Source organism: Panthera pardus, unplaced genomic scaffold, assembly GCF_024362965.1.
Source record: "Panthera pardus isolate Hobbes unplaced genomic scaffold, ASM2436296v1 HiC_scaffold_25, whole genome shotgun sequence".
Taxonomy (NCBI): Eukaryota; Metazoa; Chordata; class Mammalia; order Carnivora; family Felidae; genus Panthera; species Panthera pardus.
Genome location: NW_026526821.1, coordinates 34,031,542 through 34,045,722, shown reverse-complemented (window position 1 = coordinate 34,045,722; position 14,181 = coordinate 34,031,542).

The window sequence follows — 14,181 nt, the reverse complement described above, 5'->3', positions numbered from 1 at the left end:
GAAATGTCAAAGAATTTATGGCCATGTCTCAAAATTCTGCAGGAGCACATTAAATGCACTCAAGAGATAAATTTAAAAGCATGAGATAAAAATAAATGTCAATATAAGTGACAATATTTTTTTTGCCACACTGACTCATCTTGCTCATTCCTTTGGGTATGTACCCCACATTGGAGATTGGTCTAAATAAGTGAGACACAAGATTTCCCTGCTGAAAGCCTTAATAAAGGTTGATATTAACATATGGGACAGGCTGTCATGGAAGTATCAATCTTATGCACATTTCTTAGCACCCTTGTTACAATTCTACCCTTTTCTCTCCTGCTCTACAATTTATATTACAACTTAAAGAAGTAGGAATGATTATTATGGGAGTAACCTTAAATGTGTTCTCCTTTATTATTTTTAAATGTTTATTTGTTTATATTGAGAGAGAAAGAGCATGAGCGGGGGAGGGGCAGAGAAAGAGGGAGACAGAGAATCCCAAGCAGGCTCCATGCTGTCAGCACAGAGCCAGATGCCGAGCTCGATCTCACAAACCATGAGATCATGACCTGAGTCAAAATCAAGAGTCAGACGCTTAACAGACTGAGCCACCCAGTCTATTCTCCTTTAGTAATAAATATTATTCACAGTATGATAGCCAAAAATTACTTGCATCACACTTTAAAAAAGCTTGTAACATATCAATGATCAATGTAGTGACACAAGAATCAACAATTGTTATATGAAGTACCGTCATATAGGTCTGGAATTGCCCTCTCTTTGTCCTGGAATTCACCTCTTTGAAAAAATTTCCCAAGATAGTGGGTGATTGGTGCATAATCTTGAGAGAGATTGACATATCACCATAGTGGAAGTTCAGGGACATCTAAAAGGAAATTCAGCACAGAGACAGATAAAGACTGGGGGGATGTAAGAATAAAGGTCACAGGATAATAAAATATTTCATTGTAAATATCTACTTTTCTGCACTATGATATAACACCTCTCCTTAGCTGTTATCATTATCTACACGACACTAGTGCCCCATGTCCTTCCCTTGGGTGGGCTCAAGTTAAGAAAAGAGAACCCCCGCAGGATGGCAAGAATAAACAAGATAGAGAATTTTACAAGAGTAAGGAAGTGGAGGGGGAGTTAAGTATGGGATGTAAACCTCCCTGGAACTTGTGGAAATCTTAGAGAGGGCAGGAAAATTTGCACAGCACTCGGGGTGGGGATTCAAGCCAATTTTGTAAATCTCAAAGGACAGAGTGTAATGTTTGGTTATGAAAGCATTAAGCTAGCAAAAGCACTGGCTGGCACTCAACCAAGAGTCCAGTTTCCTCCAGTCCTTGTTGGCAAAGTAAAGGAACCTGACTCAGCTGCCTATAAAATGAGATCAGGAGAATCTGTCACACCACAAAAATGGCCAACACAAAGCAGTGCTAGTCTCTAGCATCAACTGCTCTGCCTCCTTCAAACCCTACCATCACACAAGTTGCAACAGGAAAAATGAAGGGAATGTACACCAAGGAATGTGCAAGATGATCTATTGGAACATGGCAAGAAAATATTAGAACCCATACTTCTATTGGTTTTCATCTGTGTTTTAAAATGTGTGAACTGCATTAATGTAGATAGAAGTGCATACATATCACTTGTAAATGCATTTTTAAAATGGTATGCATAATTATTTCCACTGATGAGCACTTGGGGAGCAAAATATTGGATATTAAAGATTTGGAGGGTGAGGGGTTGTTTCAGGGCGTCTACAAACTAAAGGAGAGTTGAATGAGAGCATGCTTCTAGAGTAGGTTGGCAGAGTCAAAATATTTGCTGGGCTCTGGGTAAACCATTACATTTTCCTACACGTCTCACAGCGGTTAGCTGCCTTCAGGACTGCGATGGGTTGAGAAATACTGAGATGAATTATGCAAGTTTCTTGGGGGAAAGTCTGCTGTGAGAGGACAAGATTACTTATAATATTAAGTTGGCCCACACATCTCTGCGAGCCATGATTCCTGGCAGATAAATATTGATACTTCCTGATTCCTCTACCTCTGGTAGTTAACAAGATTCAAACTCACAGTATTGTGTTTTACCGTGAAAGCAAGGAATTGATATTTACTGTCAGGCAGTTTACATATGTTAATCCATCTCACCTTTGTTACAATTCTGTAAAAAATAGCTAATATTATTTGCATTTTACAGGTAAAGGAACCAGAGACTATGTGACTTGCCTAATATTCCACAGCTAGGTAAGGAAGAGCCAAAATTCAGGTCCAATTTCTCCTGATCCCAATGCCCTGTTCTTAGGCTGTGGTTTTCCTGATGTAAAGATAAAGAAGTTTTCTGAAGCCCTCGGGTTTTGAAAAGATCTTTTCCCCTGTGCTTTTGTAGCAAAGGAGAGGCGCTTCCCCCAGGCCTAATATTTTGAAATAGAAGAAGGCATGTTAAATGAACATTGAAGTTCATTTTAAAAAAGAGAAAGTGAGATTGTTAAAACCCCAGTCACGGCATTTAATTGTTGACCCCTGCATGATTTGTGGAACTCTCTTTGACACTCAGCAACTGAATGTTGAATTAGAGAAATGATCATCTGAAAAAGTTAATTGTCCTCTACTTCTCATTAAACCAATTTTGTGAGACAATTCAAGAGAGTAGATGGCTATGCAATTTCCATGCATCATTTGTTTGCTAAGTCACTCAGCCTTGGATACCATTTATTTTCCAATTCAGAGCTAAATACATATATGGAAAAAAAAAACCGGGTCTAGAAAAAGGGTCCATGAGGGTTTGATGAAAAGGGTCAGTATCCTCATTGGAGAGAAAGCATATCTCCCCTGAACGTGTATGCACTTCAAAGCATGCTATTAAATGATAAGAAGGAGGAGGAAAAATGTAATTTCTCCAGAATAATTTTTGCAACCACAGAAATATCCTGCACAAGTGGACACTCAATTCTTTCCAGTTCATTCCTAAATGTACATTGCTGTGACCTGTGATGAAATATTAAGACTATCTAAGGAACCGTGTCTTCTGGGAGTTGCAGATAACAACCCATCGCCTGCAATAATCACATGTCTATTGTCTGAAACTGAGGAAAAAACACAAGGGGACTACAGATGTGAGTGAAAATCAACTCAAGATGGTGGGCTTGGAAACAAAACTACAAATAAATTTCAAAAGAAAAGAGCATATCTCAGCTGAATAATTACATGACAGGTGGTTATATGGGATATGGGAAGGTAGGTCTTTTTTTTTAAAGGATAAAATAGGAAAATATTCACTGTATAAAATTGTTTGGTAAAGCATGTGAATATTCCATTGAATATTTGTAGCTTTTTATATACTCAATTCCTGTTTCAATGATGTTAAATAGGCAAAATATACGTATGTTTAAAATTTGAAACATTTAGTAAGCAAATCAGAATAAAGCCACTAGAGTCAGCATGAAATTACCAAAGATGAGGAAACAATATAGTGAGGGAAGCATTTGTCTTCTAAGCCTGACTTATTTATCCTGAAATATTTACCTCTAACATATAATTCCACTCTCTTTATCCCCACAACCCTGTTGAAGCGTTCAGATTTGCATTTCTTTTCTTGATTCAGTAGTCTCAAACCCCCCTCAAACTTTTACAACAAGTAAAAGTTGTTCCAAGTGTTGGTTGAAAGGTGGTAAACCATGCTTAATGAGCACTTTGTCACTTTTAGAGCCTATGGACAACTTGTTAACTTGGCCTTGATCTGAAAGAAAAATGTGATTGCTTATGTTCTTTATTGTTTTATCTACACCTTCTACCTATCTTTTTATCCCTGAGTGGATGAAATTTATTCTCAGTGCCATGTCACACTGTCCTCCCTCATTCTTTCTTTTCCTTGCTTTCGAGTTCCACATTATTTTTGCCCTCAATGTATTTTTATCCCCCAAAATGTCTTCATTCAAAAAACATAAGTGCCGATTTATTAGGCACCTACTCTGTACCAGACACTAGGCCAGGCTCTCTAGCAGTATGGAGGTAGATATAGAGGATGAAGGGGAACTATTTCAGTATTTTTTCCCACTTCCAGGTTTGCAATAAACATCACTTTCTCAGCTGCCAAGTGCAGAGTATTACCTGCCAGCTACTGTAATCCATGAGAAATGGTTAGCATTCATTAGATAGAATTATAGGCCTGGAAAAGATTGTAAGGCGTCACTTCTGGGTTTATCAGCCTTTTGTGGATTGGGAAATATATAGACTAGTTCAGTACATACTTTTATGTATACAGAAGATACAAACTGATAAAGATGCCCCTGTTTTTTAGATATACAAAAGCTGAAAGAATTCACCTCCTTTATACCCATGCTATAAGAAATCTTAATGCAATTCCTTTGGACAAATGAAAAATGGCACCAGACAGAAATATAGATCTACACAAAGGAATAAAGAGCACTGGAAAATTTAACTATACCTGTGAATAGAGAGGGATCATTTTTCTTATTATTGAAATTTCTTTAAAAGATAATTTACTGTTTAGACAAAAATAATTACAATGTAATATAAGGTTTACAATATATGTCTAAGTAAACGTGTATGGCAACAATCACAAAATCTGGGAGTGGAGAAATAGAAACACACTATTGTAAGACACTTAAACTCTCTAAGTGATATAACAATTGACAGCAGAATGAGACACATTAAAGATTCCTGCTATAAATCTGAAAGAGATTACTAAGTAAACAAAACAAAAAGTTATCAATAATAAGCCAACAAAGTAGATAAAATGCCGTAAAAAGTTACTCAATTTATACAAAGGGACAAAAGAGAACAGAGAACAGAAGACACAAGTGGAAAACAAACAGCAAGACAACAGTCATACAAGGAAGCTTACCAGTCATCACATTAAATGCAAATTATTCAAACACGACAGTTTAAAAGCAGAGTGTTAGATTGACAAAAAAATCAAGACTCAATTATATGTTTGTATACAAGAAACAAAATATAACTTAACACAAAATAACAAATTTAAAGTAAAAGGATGAGAAGGAATATGCCATACTAATCCTAAGCAAAAGAAAACTGGAGTGTCTATATTAATATCTGAGTCTATATTAATATCTGACAGAGATGTTACAGTAAATAATATTATAGGTGTGAAGATCATTTTATAACAAGAAAGGGGTCAATCCATCAAAAGGACATAATAATCTTAATTACTTATGCACCCAAAGTGTGAACATATATGAAGGAAAACTGATAGAACTGTAGCAAAAAAAAATGATAGATCCACAGTTATTGCCAAAGTTTCCCCTGTATCTCTCTCAGACAATGATAGAACAAATAGGCAAAAAGCCAACAGCAATATAGATTTGAACAACACAATCACCCCACTTAAACAGAATCACCTGTATATCAACAACTGATTTTAGGAACAAAAGCAAACACAAATCAGTGGAGAAAGGATAGTCTGTTAACGAATCGTGCTGGTTCAATTAGATATTCAAGCAAAAAATAAACTTTGATGCATATCTCTGGACCATATATGAAAATTAATGCAAAATGAACCTTGGACATCAAGGGTAACGTTAAAGCATTAAAACTTTGAGGAGAAAAATATTTGTGACTTTAGGTTAGGCAAAGAGTTCTCAGATAAGATGCCTAAAGCATGATTCGTAAAAAAAAAAAAACATTGATAAATTGGACTTCGTCAAAATTAAAAATTATTTTTTTCAAAAGACAGCATTAAGGGAATGAAAAGATAAACCACAGGCTGTCAGAAAATATTTGCCAATCACATATATCGGATAAAGGATTTGTATCCAGAATAAGTAAATAACTCTCAAACTCAAATGAAAACACCAAACCAAACAAAAATGGACAAATTATTTGAACAGACACTTCCCCCAGTGAAGATATACACAGAGCAAATAAGCACATGAAAAGTGCTCAATATCATTAGTCATTAGAGAAATGCAAATTAAAACTACAATGAGATACCATCACACTTGTCAGAACTGCTGAAAATAAAAAGCCTAACTGTAGCAAATGCTGGCAAGGATATGGAAAAAACTGGAATTCTCATACATGTTGGTGGAATATAAAGTGGGACAATGGCCATTTCTTACACTGTGACATACATTTACCATACAATCCAGTCATTCCACTCCTATTTACCCAAGAGAAATGAAAGCCTATGTCCATATAAGATATTGTACATGAATGTTCAGATTTGTAATAGTCAAAAAGCTGGAAAGAATCCAAATGTCTTCAAACAAGTGAATGGATAAACAAATTGTAGAATGTGCATACAATGGAATACAATCAGTAAAAGGGAATGAATTATAGATGTACACAATAATATGGATGTATCTCAAAATAATTATCAGTAAAAGAAACCAGACAATAAAAGAATAAATGTATTATTTTATTTACGTAAGATTCTAGGAAATGCAAACTCATTAATAGTGACAGTTTCCTGAGGAAGGCAAGAGGAGAAGACATAAGGAATGGAGAAGGATTATAAAAAATCATGAAGGGGGCGCCTGGGTGGCTCAGTCGGTTGAGCGTCCGACTTCGGCTCAGGTCATGATCTCACAGTCTGTGAGTTCGAGCCCCGCGTCGGGCTCTGTGCTGACAGCTTGGAGCCTGGAGCCTGCTTCTGATTCTGTGTCTCCCTCTCTCTCTGCCCCTCCCCCGCTCATGCTCTGTCTCTGTCTGTGTCTCTGTCAAAAATAAAAATAAAACATTAAAAAAAAATCATGAAGAAACTTCTGGGGGTTATGGATATATCCATTCTTTGGATTGCGGTTATAGTTTCATGGGTGTATACATACGTCTAGAATTATAAAAAGTATACTATAAATGTGTGCATTTTTATGTCAACAGTCAACTTGTTACAAAAAGACAAAAAAATTACAGTAAAGACAGTAAAGTTTAAGGTTGTTTTGAGTATAGAATGGGTAAATATGTATGAAGCATTTAGCACATTTCTTGATCCTTAGTAAATATTCAGGAAGTTATGACTATTGTATTATCCATCTTTATGAACCCATAGTTTTTTCTTGTGTTGAGGAATACTATTTTTTACCTTCTAATTCTTGAAAGTTTGGAGACCATGTTGGAAATCTCTCTTGTAATAAAAGTAGACAGACAGCTGGCACAACCTCAAAATTGTAGATAGGGAAGAGAAAATGTAACAACAGTTGATTAGACACATTAAGATGGTGCCCCAGGTCTGGTTTTGGTTCCTGATTCTAGAAAATTTGCTGGATTTTGTGTGCTCAACTGTGAAGCATTTCGGTGGATATGAAACTCCCCCAAAGTCTTTCAGAGTGTAATACCTAATTTAAATGTGCAACTGCCCAGTAAGTTGTCTGAGATTGGATTTCTCAGCCATGATTTGAACCCAAATAGCAACTGAATTGAGACGTGGATTTGAATACAAATACATACTTTGTTTGGGTGACCCCTCAGACACTGGTAGTTGTTAGAAGTGATTTCAGGAAACACTCGTGGTAAAGTAGGGAACTAACCTAGGAAAGAGAAATTAGGCACTACGGGTTACGTCATCAAGTAAGTTACCAGTGTGGCCAACTACAGCTAAAATTTGGCTGGCGAACTGTGGGAGACAATGTAGAACATGCATTAAAGCCATGCCAACACAGTGGCAAGGGAGGATGTGTATCTATGGTTCAACCTCTGCTCCAACGTTGGTTGGAGTTTGCCTCCAGAACATTATCCTTCTTCCAGCATTTCCGGTTTGCCCTGGGCACACGCCAGAATTAAAGTTCACAGGCAGAGAGCAGCAGGTGTTTGCAATAAGCAGCCTTCACAGTGTAGGGGTGAACCCCAAGGGGATAAGAGCAGGCTCTCAATAGCTGTAGTTACATAAATCATGCAGGAATGCAGCCTTTTTTTAAATTTTCATTGCCAGTTAAATTATCTTTAGAGTCTTTCACAGCTGCTATTGAATGGATTGCTTCACCACACTGGGGTGTATGACTTCAATTTGTTAGCGATGGAGTTGGGAAAGGCTCAGAGACTCAAGATGCACTGCAGCTGCGCCATGCTTGTTATTAATAAAGAGAAGTTCATAAAGTATTTTATGGTTGGATGATCATTGTACAGATTTCCTTCCTAGAGAAGCCGAATCATTGACGTGTCTATGCAATTTGTCACGTGTTTTATCTTTAAAAAATTGTTGTATTTACTACAGCTCTGGTGGTCCTTTATTTTTCACTCTTCATTATGGTTTCTGAGCACTATTGTGTCCCCACTTTCCATTTAAATTTTCTGAGATGACAGGTTTTATACAGGAACGTTGGCAACAGAAAGACTTCTCAGACCAAACATGTGACCTTTTCCTAGATACCATGCTTTATCATGCTTTATCTTTTCTATGAGTCTTAAACAATAACATAATTTTCCTTACCCCAAATGAAAAATTGATATTAATGATAGCTTGTCACAGAAACATGAAAGCTCATCATTATCAAGCGACTATTACAGGAGAAATTTCCAAACCCAACTGAAAATTAACTGTATGAAAATGTTCAGAATATGGGAGGTGTTCAAGTGTGACTTGACTACCATTAGGGGGAATATTTTGAGGGTCTCAAACATCTAATGGGATATGGAGCTAGTCAATTGTCAAATATCTCCCAAGTCTAAGATTCTGTGATTCCTACAATACCCACAGAATGTTCTGTTGCGAGGTGGCCTATATTAGTTATCTATGATACATAACTACTTACCCAAAATTTAGTGACTAAAAACAATAAATAAGATTACCTCCCAGATTCTGTAGATCAGGAATTTGGTTGTGGCTTAACTGGGTCAAGTCTTCTCACAAGGTTGTTGTGATGGCATTCAGAGTCCACTCGAAGTTCTATCTCCTTTATTCTGCTTTGGGTGAACTCCACTGGGGGAGAGTTTGCCCATGTGATTATTGACAGGATTCAGTTCTTCAGAGGTTGCTGGACTGGGGGCTCCTTGAGTACTTTGTCATTTGGCCTCTCTATAGGACAGTTTAGAACATGGCATTGACTTGCATTAAAGTGAGCAAGAGAGAGTCAGAGAGAAGAGCAAGAGGAAAGCCAGTCTTTTGTAACCTAATCTTGGAAGAGATATCTCATCACTTTGCCATGTTGTGTTTTCTGTAAACAAGTCATTAACTCCAGCCTACATTCAAGAATAGGGTGATTATATAAGGCGTTAAAACCTAGAGTGGAAGGGGATCACTGGGAGCCATTTTAGAGGCTAGCACATGAACTTGAAATTTTCTTGAGACAAAGCATAGCTTTTCCTAGGTTGCCCCAGAATCTTAAATTTTCACATACTTTCTAGTAAAGGGTGTTCCATCTCCCAACCCCCTCCAGCAAATTATGTTAAATGCAAATGTATTTCACAGGAGGGTTATGTTCAGGAGTAGCCATGATAATCCAGGAATATAAATCATCTTTAGATTCATTACACATGTGGTAAAGGCTTTTAAATTTTTCCTTGCAGGCTGAGGAGTAGAGAAGAATATTTAGTATTTCTGAAGTAACCAGAATAAAAAAGGGTACTACTACAGGAGAAAAGGTCACCATGATGACACTGAGTACCTTGGGGGAAGAGGGAGCTCCACAAGGAACCTTGAGGTAAAGACGGCAGATTTTTGTCTAGGACAGTCCTGCCTTTGAGGTTTCCAGGGCCATTAGTTCTCTGAAACCACACGTTGGCCATGTCCTTCTTTTGGGCAAAAGTTTCCTTTTACTTTCCCTCAATTCATGTAATGTAGAGGCTGCTTTTAAGCAACCAACCTGAACAATGGAAACCTGAGTACGTTAGAAGGGTCCACATTGACCCCCATGCTCCTGACTGAATCCAAACAGGCCCATTCGGTGACCCACCTCAAAGTATCCATAAGCCCTAGCTGACCAATGGGTTACTTACACCTGGACACAGGTACCAAAAAAAGGAAATTCCACATATTCCCATACCTCCTCACTCCCTGTTTTAACTACAGGCCCCACTCACTGCCTCTTGTCAAACAGTCCCTGCTTTGTTATCCTGCCCCCTCCCCCTTACAGTGTATTCAATAAACTTCTATCTCCTTTATTCTGCCTTGGGTGAATTCTTTCACCAACTGAACCAATGGCCTCCACACCATTAGGTCACTCCACATGTGACCTACAATCTAATTTAGATGTAACATACAATCTAAACTTCTTAATTATTTACAGCTCTCTCAAAACTCTGTCTATACTTTTTCAGTTTATTCTCTAGTGACACATGCTCCTTTTTTCCACTTCAGTCAAAATGACCTAAAGAAATGAGAAACTCCCCTGATCAAGAATGCCTTTCCCTTTATGTCTACTTAATTGCCACTCCGTTAGGTACGTTCAGAGTCTAGCTCAGTCTTTCCACATCACAGTCCCTCACACGGCCACAGTTTTTATGGCTTATCCTATTACTTTGAAAATTAATGCTGTACTCTCTCAAAGCCTCTCATTTATTATTGCTTTTGTCTATATCATACCTTTTTGATTGTTTATGTCTCATTTCCTTACATATACTTTAAATTTTTTTGAAGGAAAAGAACTTCTATACTTTTTCTGTACTTTCAGAGTTTTGCATGTTGATGGTCTTTGATGTGAAATTTAGAAATGGGTCAGTTAAAATAAACATACAAAACAAAACAAAAAATACTTTAGGTAGTCTTTGGTGTAGTTAAGTGGATCTAAATTCTCTAACACTACATAAGAGTAGATCAAATATTTCTACACTTGACATGTTAGAGGTCAACTGGACCATACCTATCGGTTGTGTGGTGTTCTCCAGTGCCCACCCCACTCCCATCCCCAATACAGAATATAGTAGCCATGAGTGCAGGGACTTGCCTTGTTTGGTTCACTGCTTTCTACCAGGGCCTAGAATAGTGTGACTCACACATAATAGGTCCTCAATAAACATTGTTAGATAAATGAATATCATAATTCATTGTTGCCAATAATAGTTAAATTCCTGGTATTTATTTTATTTTTTTAAGTTTATTTATTTATTTTGAGAGACAGAGAAAGAGAGAATGGGCAGGGGAGGAGCAGAGAGAGAGAGAGAGAGGGAGAGAGAGAATCCTAAGCAGGCTCCATACCGTCAGCATGGAATCTGATGTGGGCTTTGAACTCACAAACCCGTGAGATCATGATCTGAGCTGAAATCAAGAGTCAGACATTTAACTGACTGAGCCATCCAGGAAGCCCAAATTCCTGGTATTTATAAGTGAACTAGTTTTTATTTTCTTTTTAAGTTTATAAGTTTATTTTTTTAGTAATCTCTACACCCAATGTGGGGCTTTAACTTGATCTCAAGATCAAGAGTTGCATGCTTTTCTGACTGGGCCAACCAGGTTCCCTTATAAGTGGCATAATTTTTAAATTTAGAAGTGACAAACTAAAGATACAAGAGCACATAAGGTATCTATGAGAATTCCATGTAGAATTAGGTAGCATATCCTATCAGTGAGGAAATGAAAGATTCACTAAATGGTATTGGGACAACAGATTTTCCAGCTGGAAAAATGAAGTTCAAACCCTATTTCCCTCTCACCACTCATAGAAATTAATTCCAGATGGATTAAAATCTAAATCTAAAAACAAAATCTAAACAAAAATGAAGGAATGTTTTTATGACTTTGGGAAAACCCTGGAAATGTTACAGACAAAAAACTTGGTAAACTTTATTCATAGAATTTTAAAGTTAATTATTAAAATAATTATAAAATACATCATTATCAAAGTTAAAAGACAAGTAATAAAATAGAGGAAACCACTTGTAACACAAATTCAAGAGATATCCAGAATATATAAATAACTTTTCAAATTCAACAAGAAAATACTTCTATAACATGTAGCTAAAAGATTAACATGATGATAAACTTCAACAAAACCACTGCATTTCTTCCTTCATAAACATAAAATTCAAAGCCCAGAAATGTAACTGACCAATAACTATATGGAAAATATGTTCACTTGCACTCATTACCCACAGAACTGAGAATTCAAACAGATTTGATGCAATGATTTGTGTCAACTTGGCAAAATTTAAAATGTGTGTTAACCTCAAGTATTGGCAAGGGTAGGAGATACATTAACTTTCACGCATGACTGGTGAGAATAATTTAGCACAGCCATTTTGCAGGAGAATTTGGCAGGGTTTCCTAAAAATTAAAATTTGTCTCCCCTTTAACTGAACAATCCTGCTGCTGGTTATGCTGAAAAGACATGAGAGTTCTGCAGAGAGGCACATACAGGGAATGGTTAAATAAAACTAGTTAAATCTCTCCTGTGGAATGATTATGCCAGTAGTTGAAAAGAAATTCATAATTCTTGTATGTTCTGACAAGGAAAGATCTCTAAAACATTTCTATGTGAAACATACAGTAGTAATACAACCATATGAAGCCATTCTTATATCAAAAATCTATATATATATTTCTAATTCTATATTTGTATAAGTTCTCTAGATAGGAAATTTATGGAAGAAGAAATGCATATGGCCGATAACTGTATGAAAATATGTTAAACTGCATTTCTTACCTGTATTTTTGTAAATGTATGAATGCATACACACACGTACACACACACTCACATACCCATATATATGCATAGCAAAAGAGATGTCAGCATATACTGTGAAGGGCCTGAGCTTAGTGGCTATTTGTAATATTGTGATTTATAAGAACAATATCAATAACACATATATAACTATATATGTAAATATGTGTATTGGCCTCTGCTCTCAGTTTCTGACACAGAGTTCCTAAAATCCTTGTAAATTCCTAAATGATGAGAGCACTGAGGGCATCTTTAGTTCTAATATTTGGCCTTCGGCCCCAGTTCCTGACACAGGGCTCCTGAAACCCTTGTAATTTCCTAGGTGGTAGGAAGGTCTTTTGTTTTAACGAGGCAGCTCTGGGTGGACTCCTGGATGGTCCTGGATGAGGACTGCTCACTGGAAAGAAAATACCATGCTTAGAAGCTTGGAATTTTCAGCCCTGCCTCCAGTTGTCTTGTGAAGTTATGGATAAGGGCTGAAAATGGAGTTAATAATCCATCATGCCTCCGTGAGGATGCCTCCTTGAAATCCCAATAGTATGGTGTCCGGAGACCTTCCAGGTTGGTGAACACATCCAAGTAGTGGGAGGGTGACACATCCCAACTCCATGGGGACAGAAGCTCCTCAGCTCAAGATTCTCCCAGACCTTGCCTTATATATCTCATCATCTGGGTGTTCATCTGTATCCTTTATCATATCCTTTAATAAACTGTAAACATAAGTGTCTCTCTGAGTTCTGTGAGCTGCTCTAGCAGATAAATCAAACACCTTGAAGGAGGTCTTGGGAACCTCTTATTTATAGACAGAAGTTGTAAGGAACCTGGGGACCTACTTCTTGTGATTGGCATCCGAAGTAGGGTGGGAGCAGTCTTGTGGGACTGAGCCCTTATCTCCAGGTAGATAGTGCCATAATTGAGTTAAATTGCAGGACGCCTAGCTGCTGTTGTGGAGAATTGCTTGGTATGTGGAAAGACCTCCATGCATTTATTTGGTGACCAGAAGTGTCAGAAGTGAAGTGTTAGCTATGAAAAAATACAGGAGGTTTTTTTTTTTTTTTCCAATATACTATTCAAAAGGGCTTTTGTGTTATTTGCTATTTTAATCACAAAATTTGGCGATAGAATCCATGCATTAACCTACATAACAAAAATAAATAAAATTAATTTAATTTAAAAACCATGGGGGAATATAAATGAATAAATTAGTTGGAAGTGTTATTTCTACTAAACAAAGTTACAAATCCCTGTTGCTCATTTTCCTCCCAAGCTTGCCCATGGGAGATCAGACAGACATTCCAGAAAGTAGGAAAGATATGTATGCTCATGACATCAGATTTTTTCTCCCCCCAGTGTTCAAGGCTCTTGATAACTCTCTGCTCATGATTCAGACTTCAATCGGTGGTCTCCTGGGGCTGGACAGACACAGGAATGCAGCCGCTTGACTTCTCTGAGAGTCAAAGAGAGTTCATGACCAGTGATCTCCAGCAGAACACATATTGCCTGGTATTTAACAAGAAAATTGACAATTTTCAAAAAGGGACTTAGAATGCCATCTTTTCAGTTGAAGATCTAGTTTTACAATCTTTATATAGTAAAGGAATGTCTTCAATGACAAA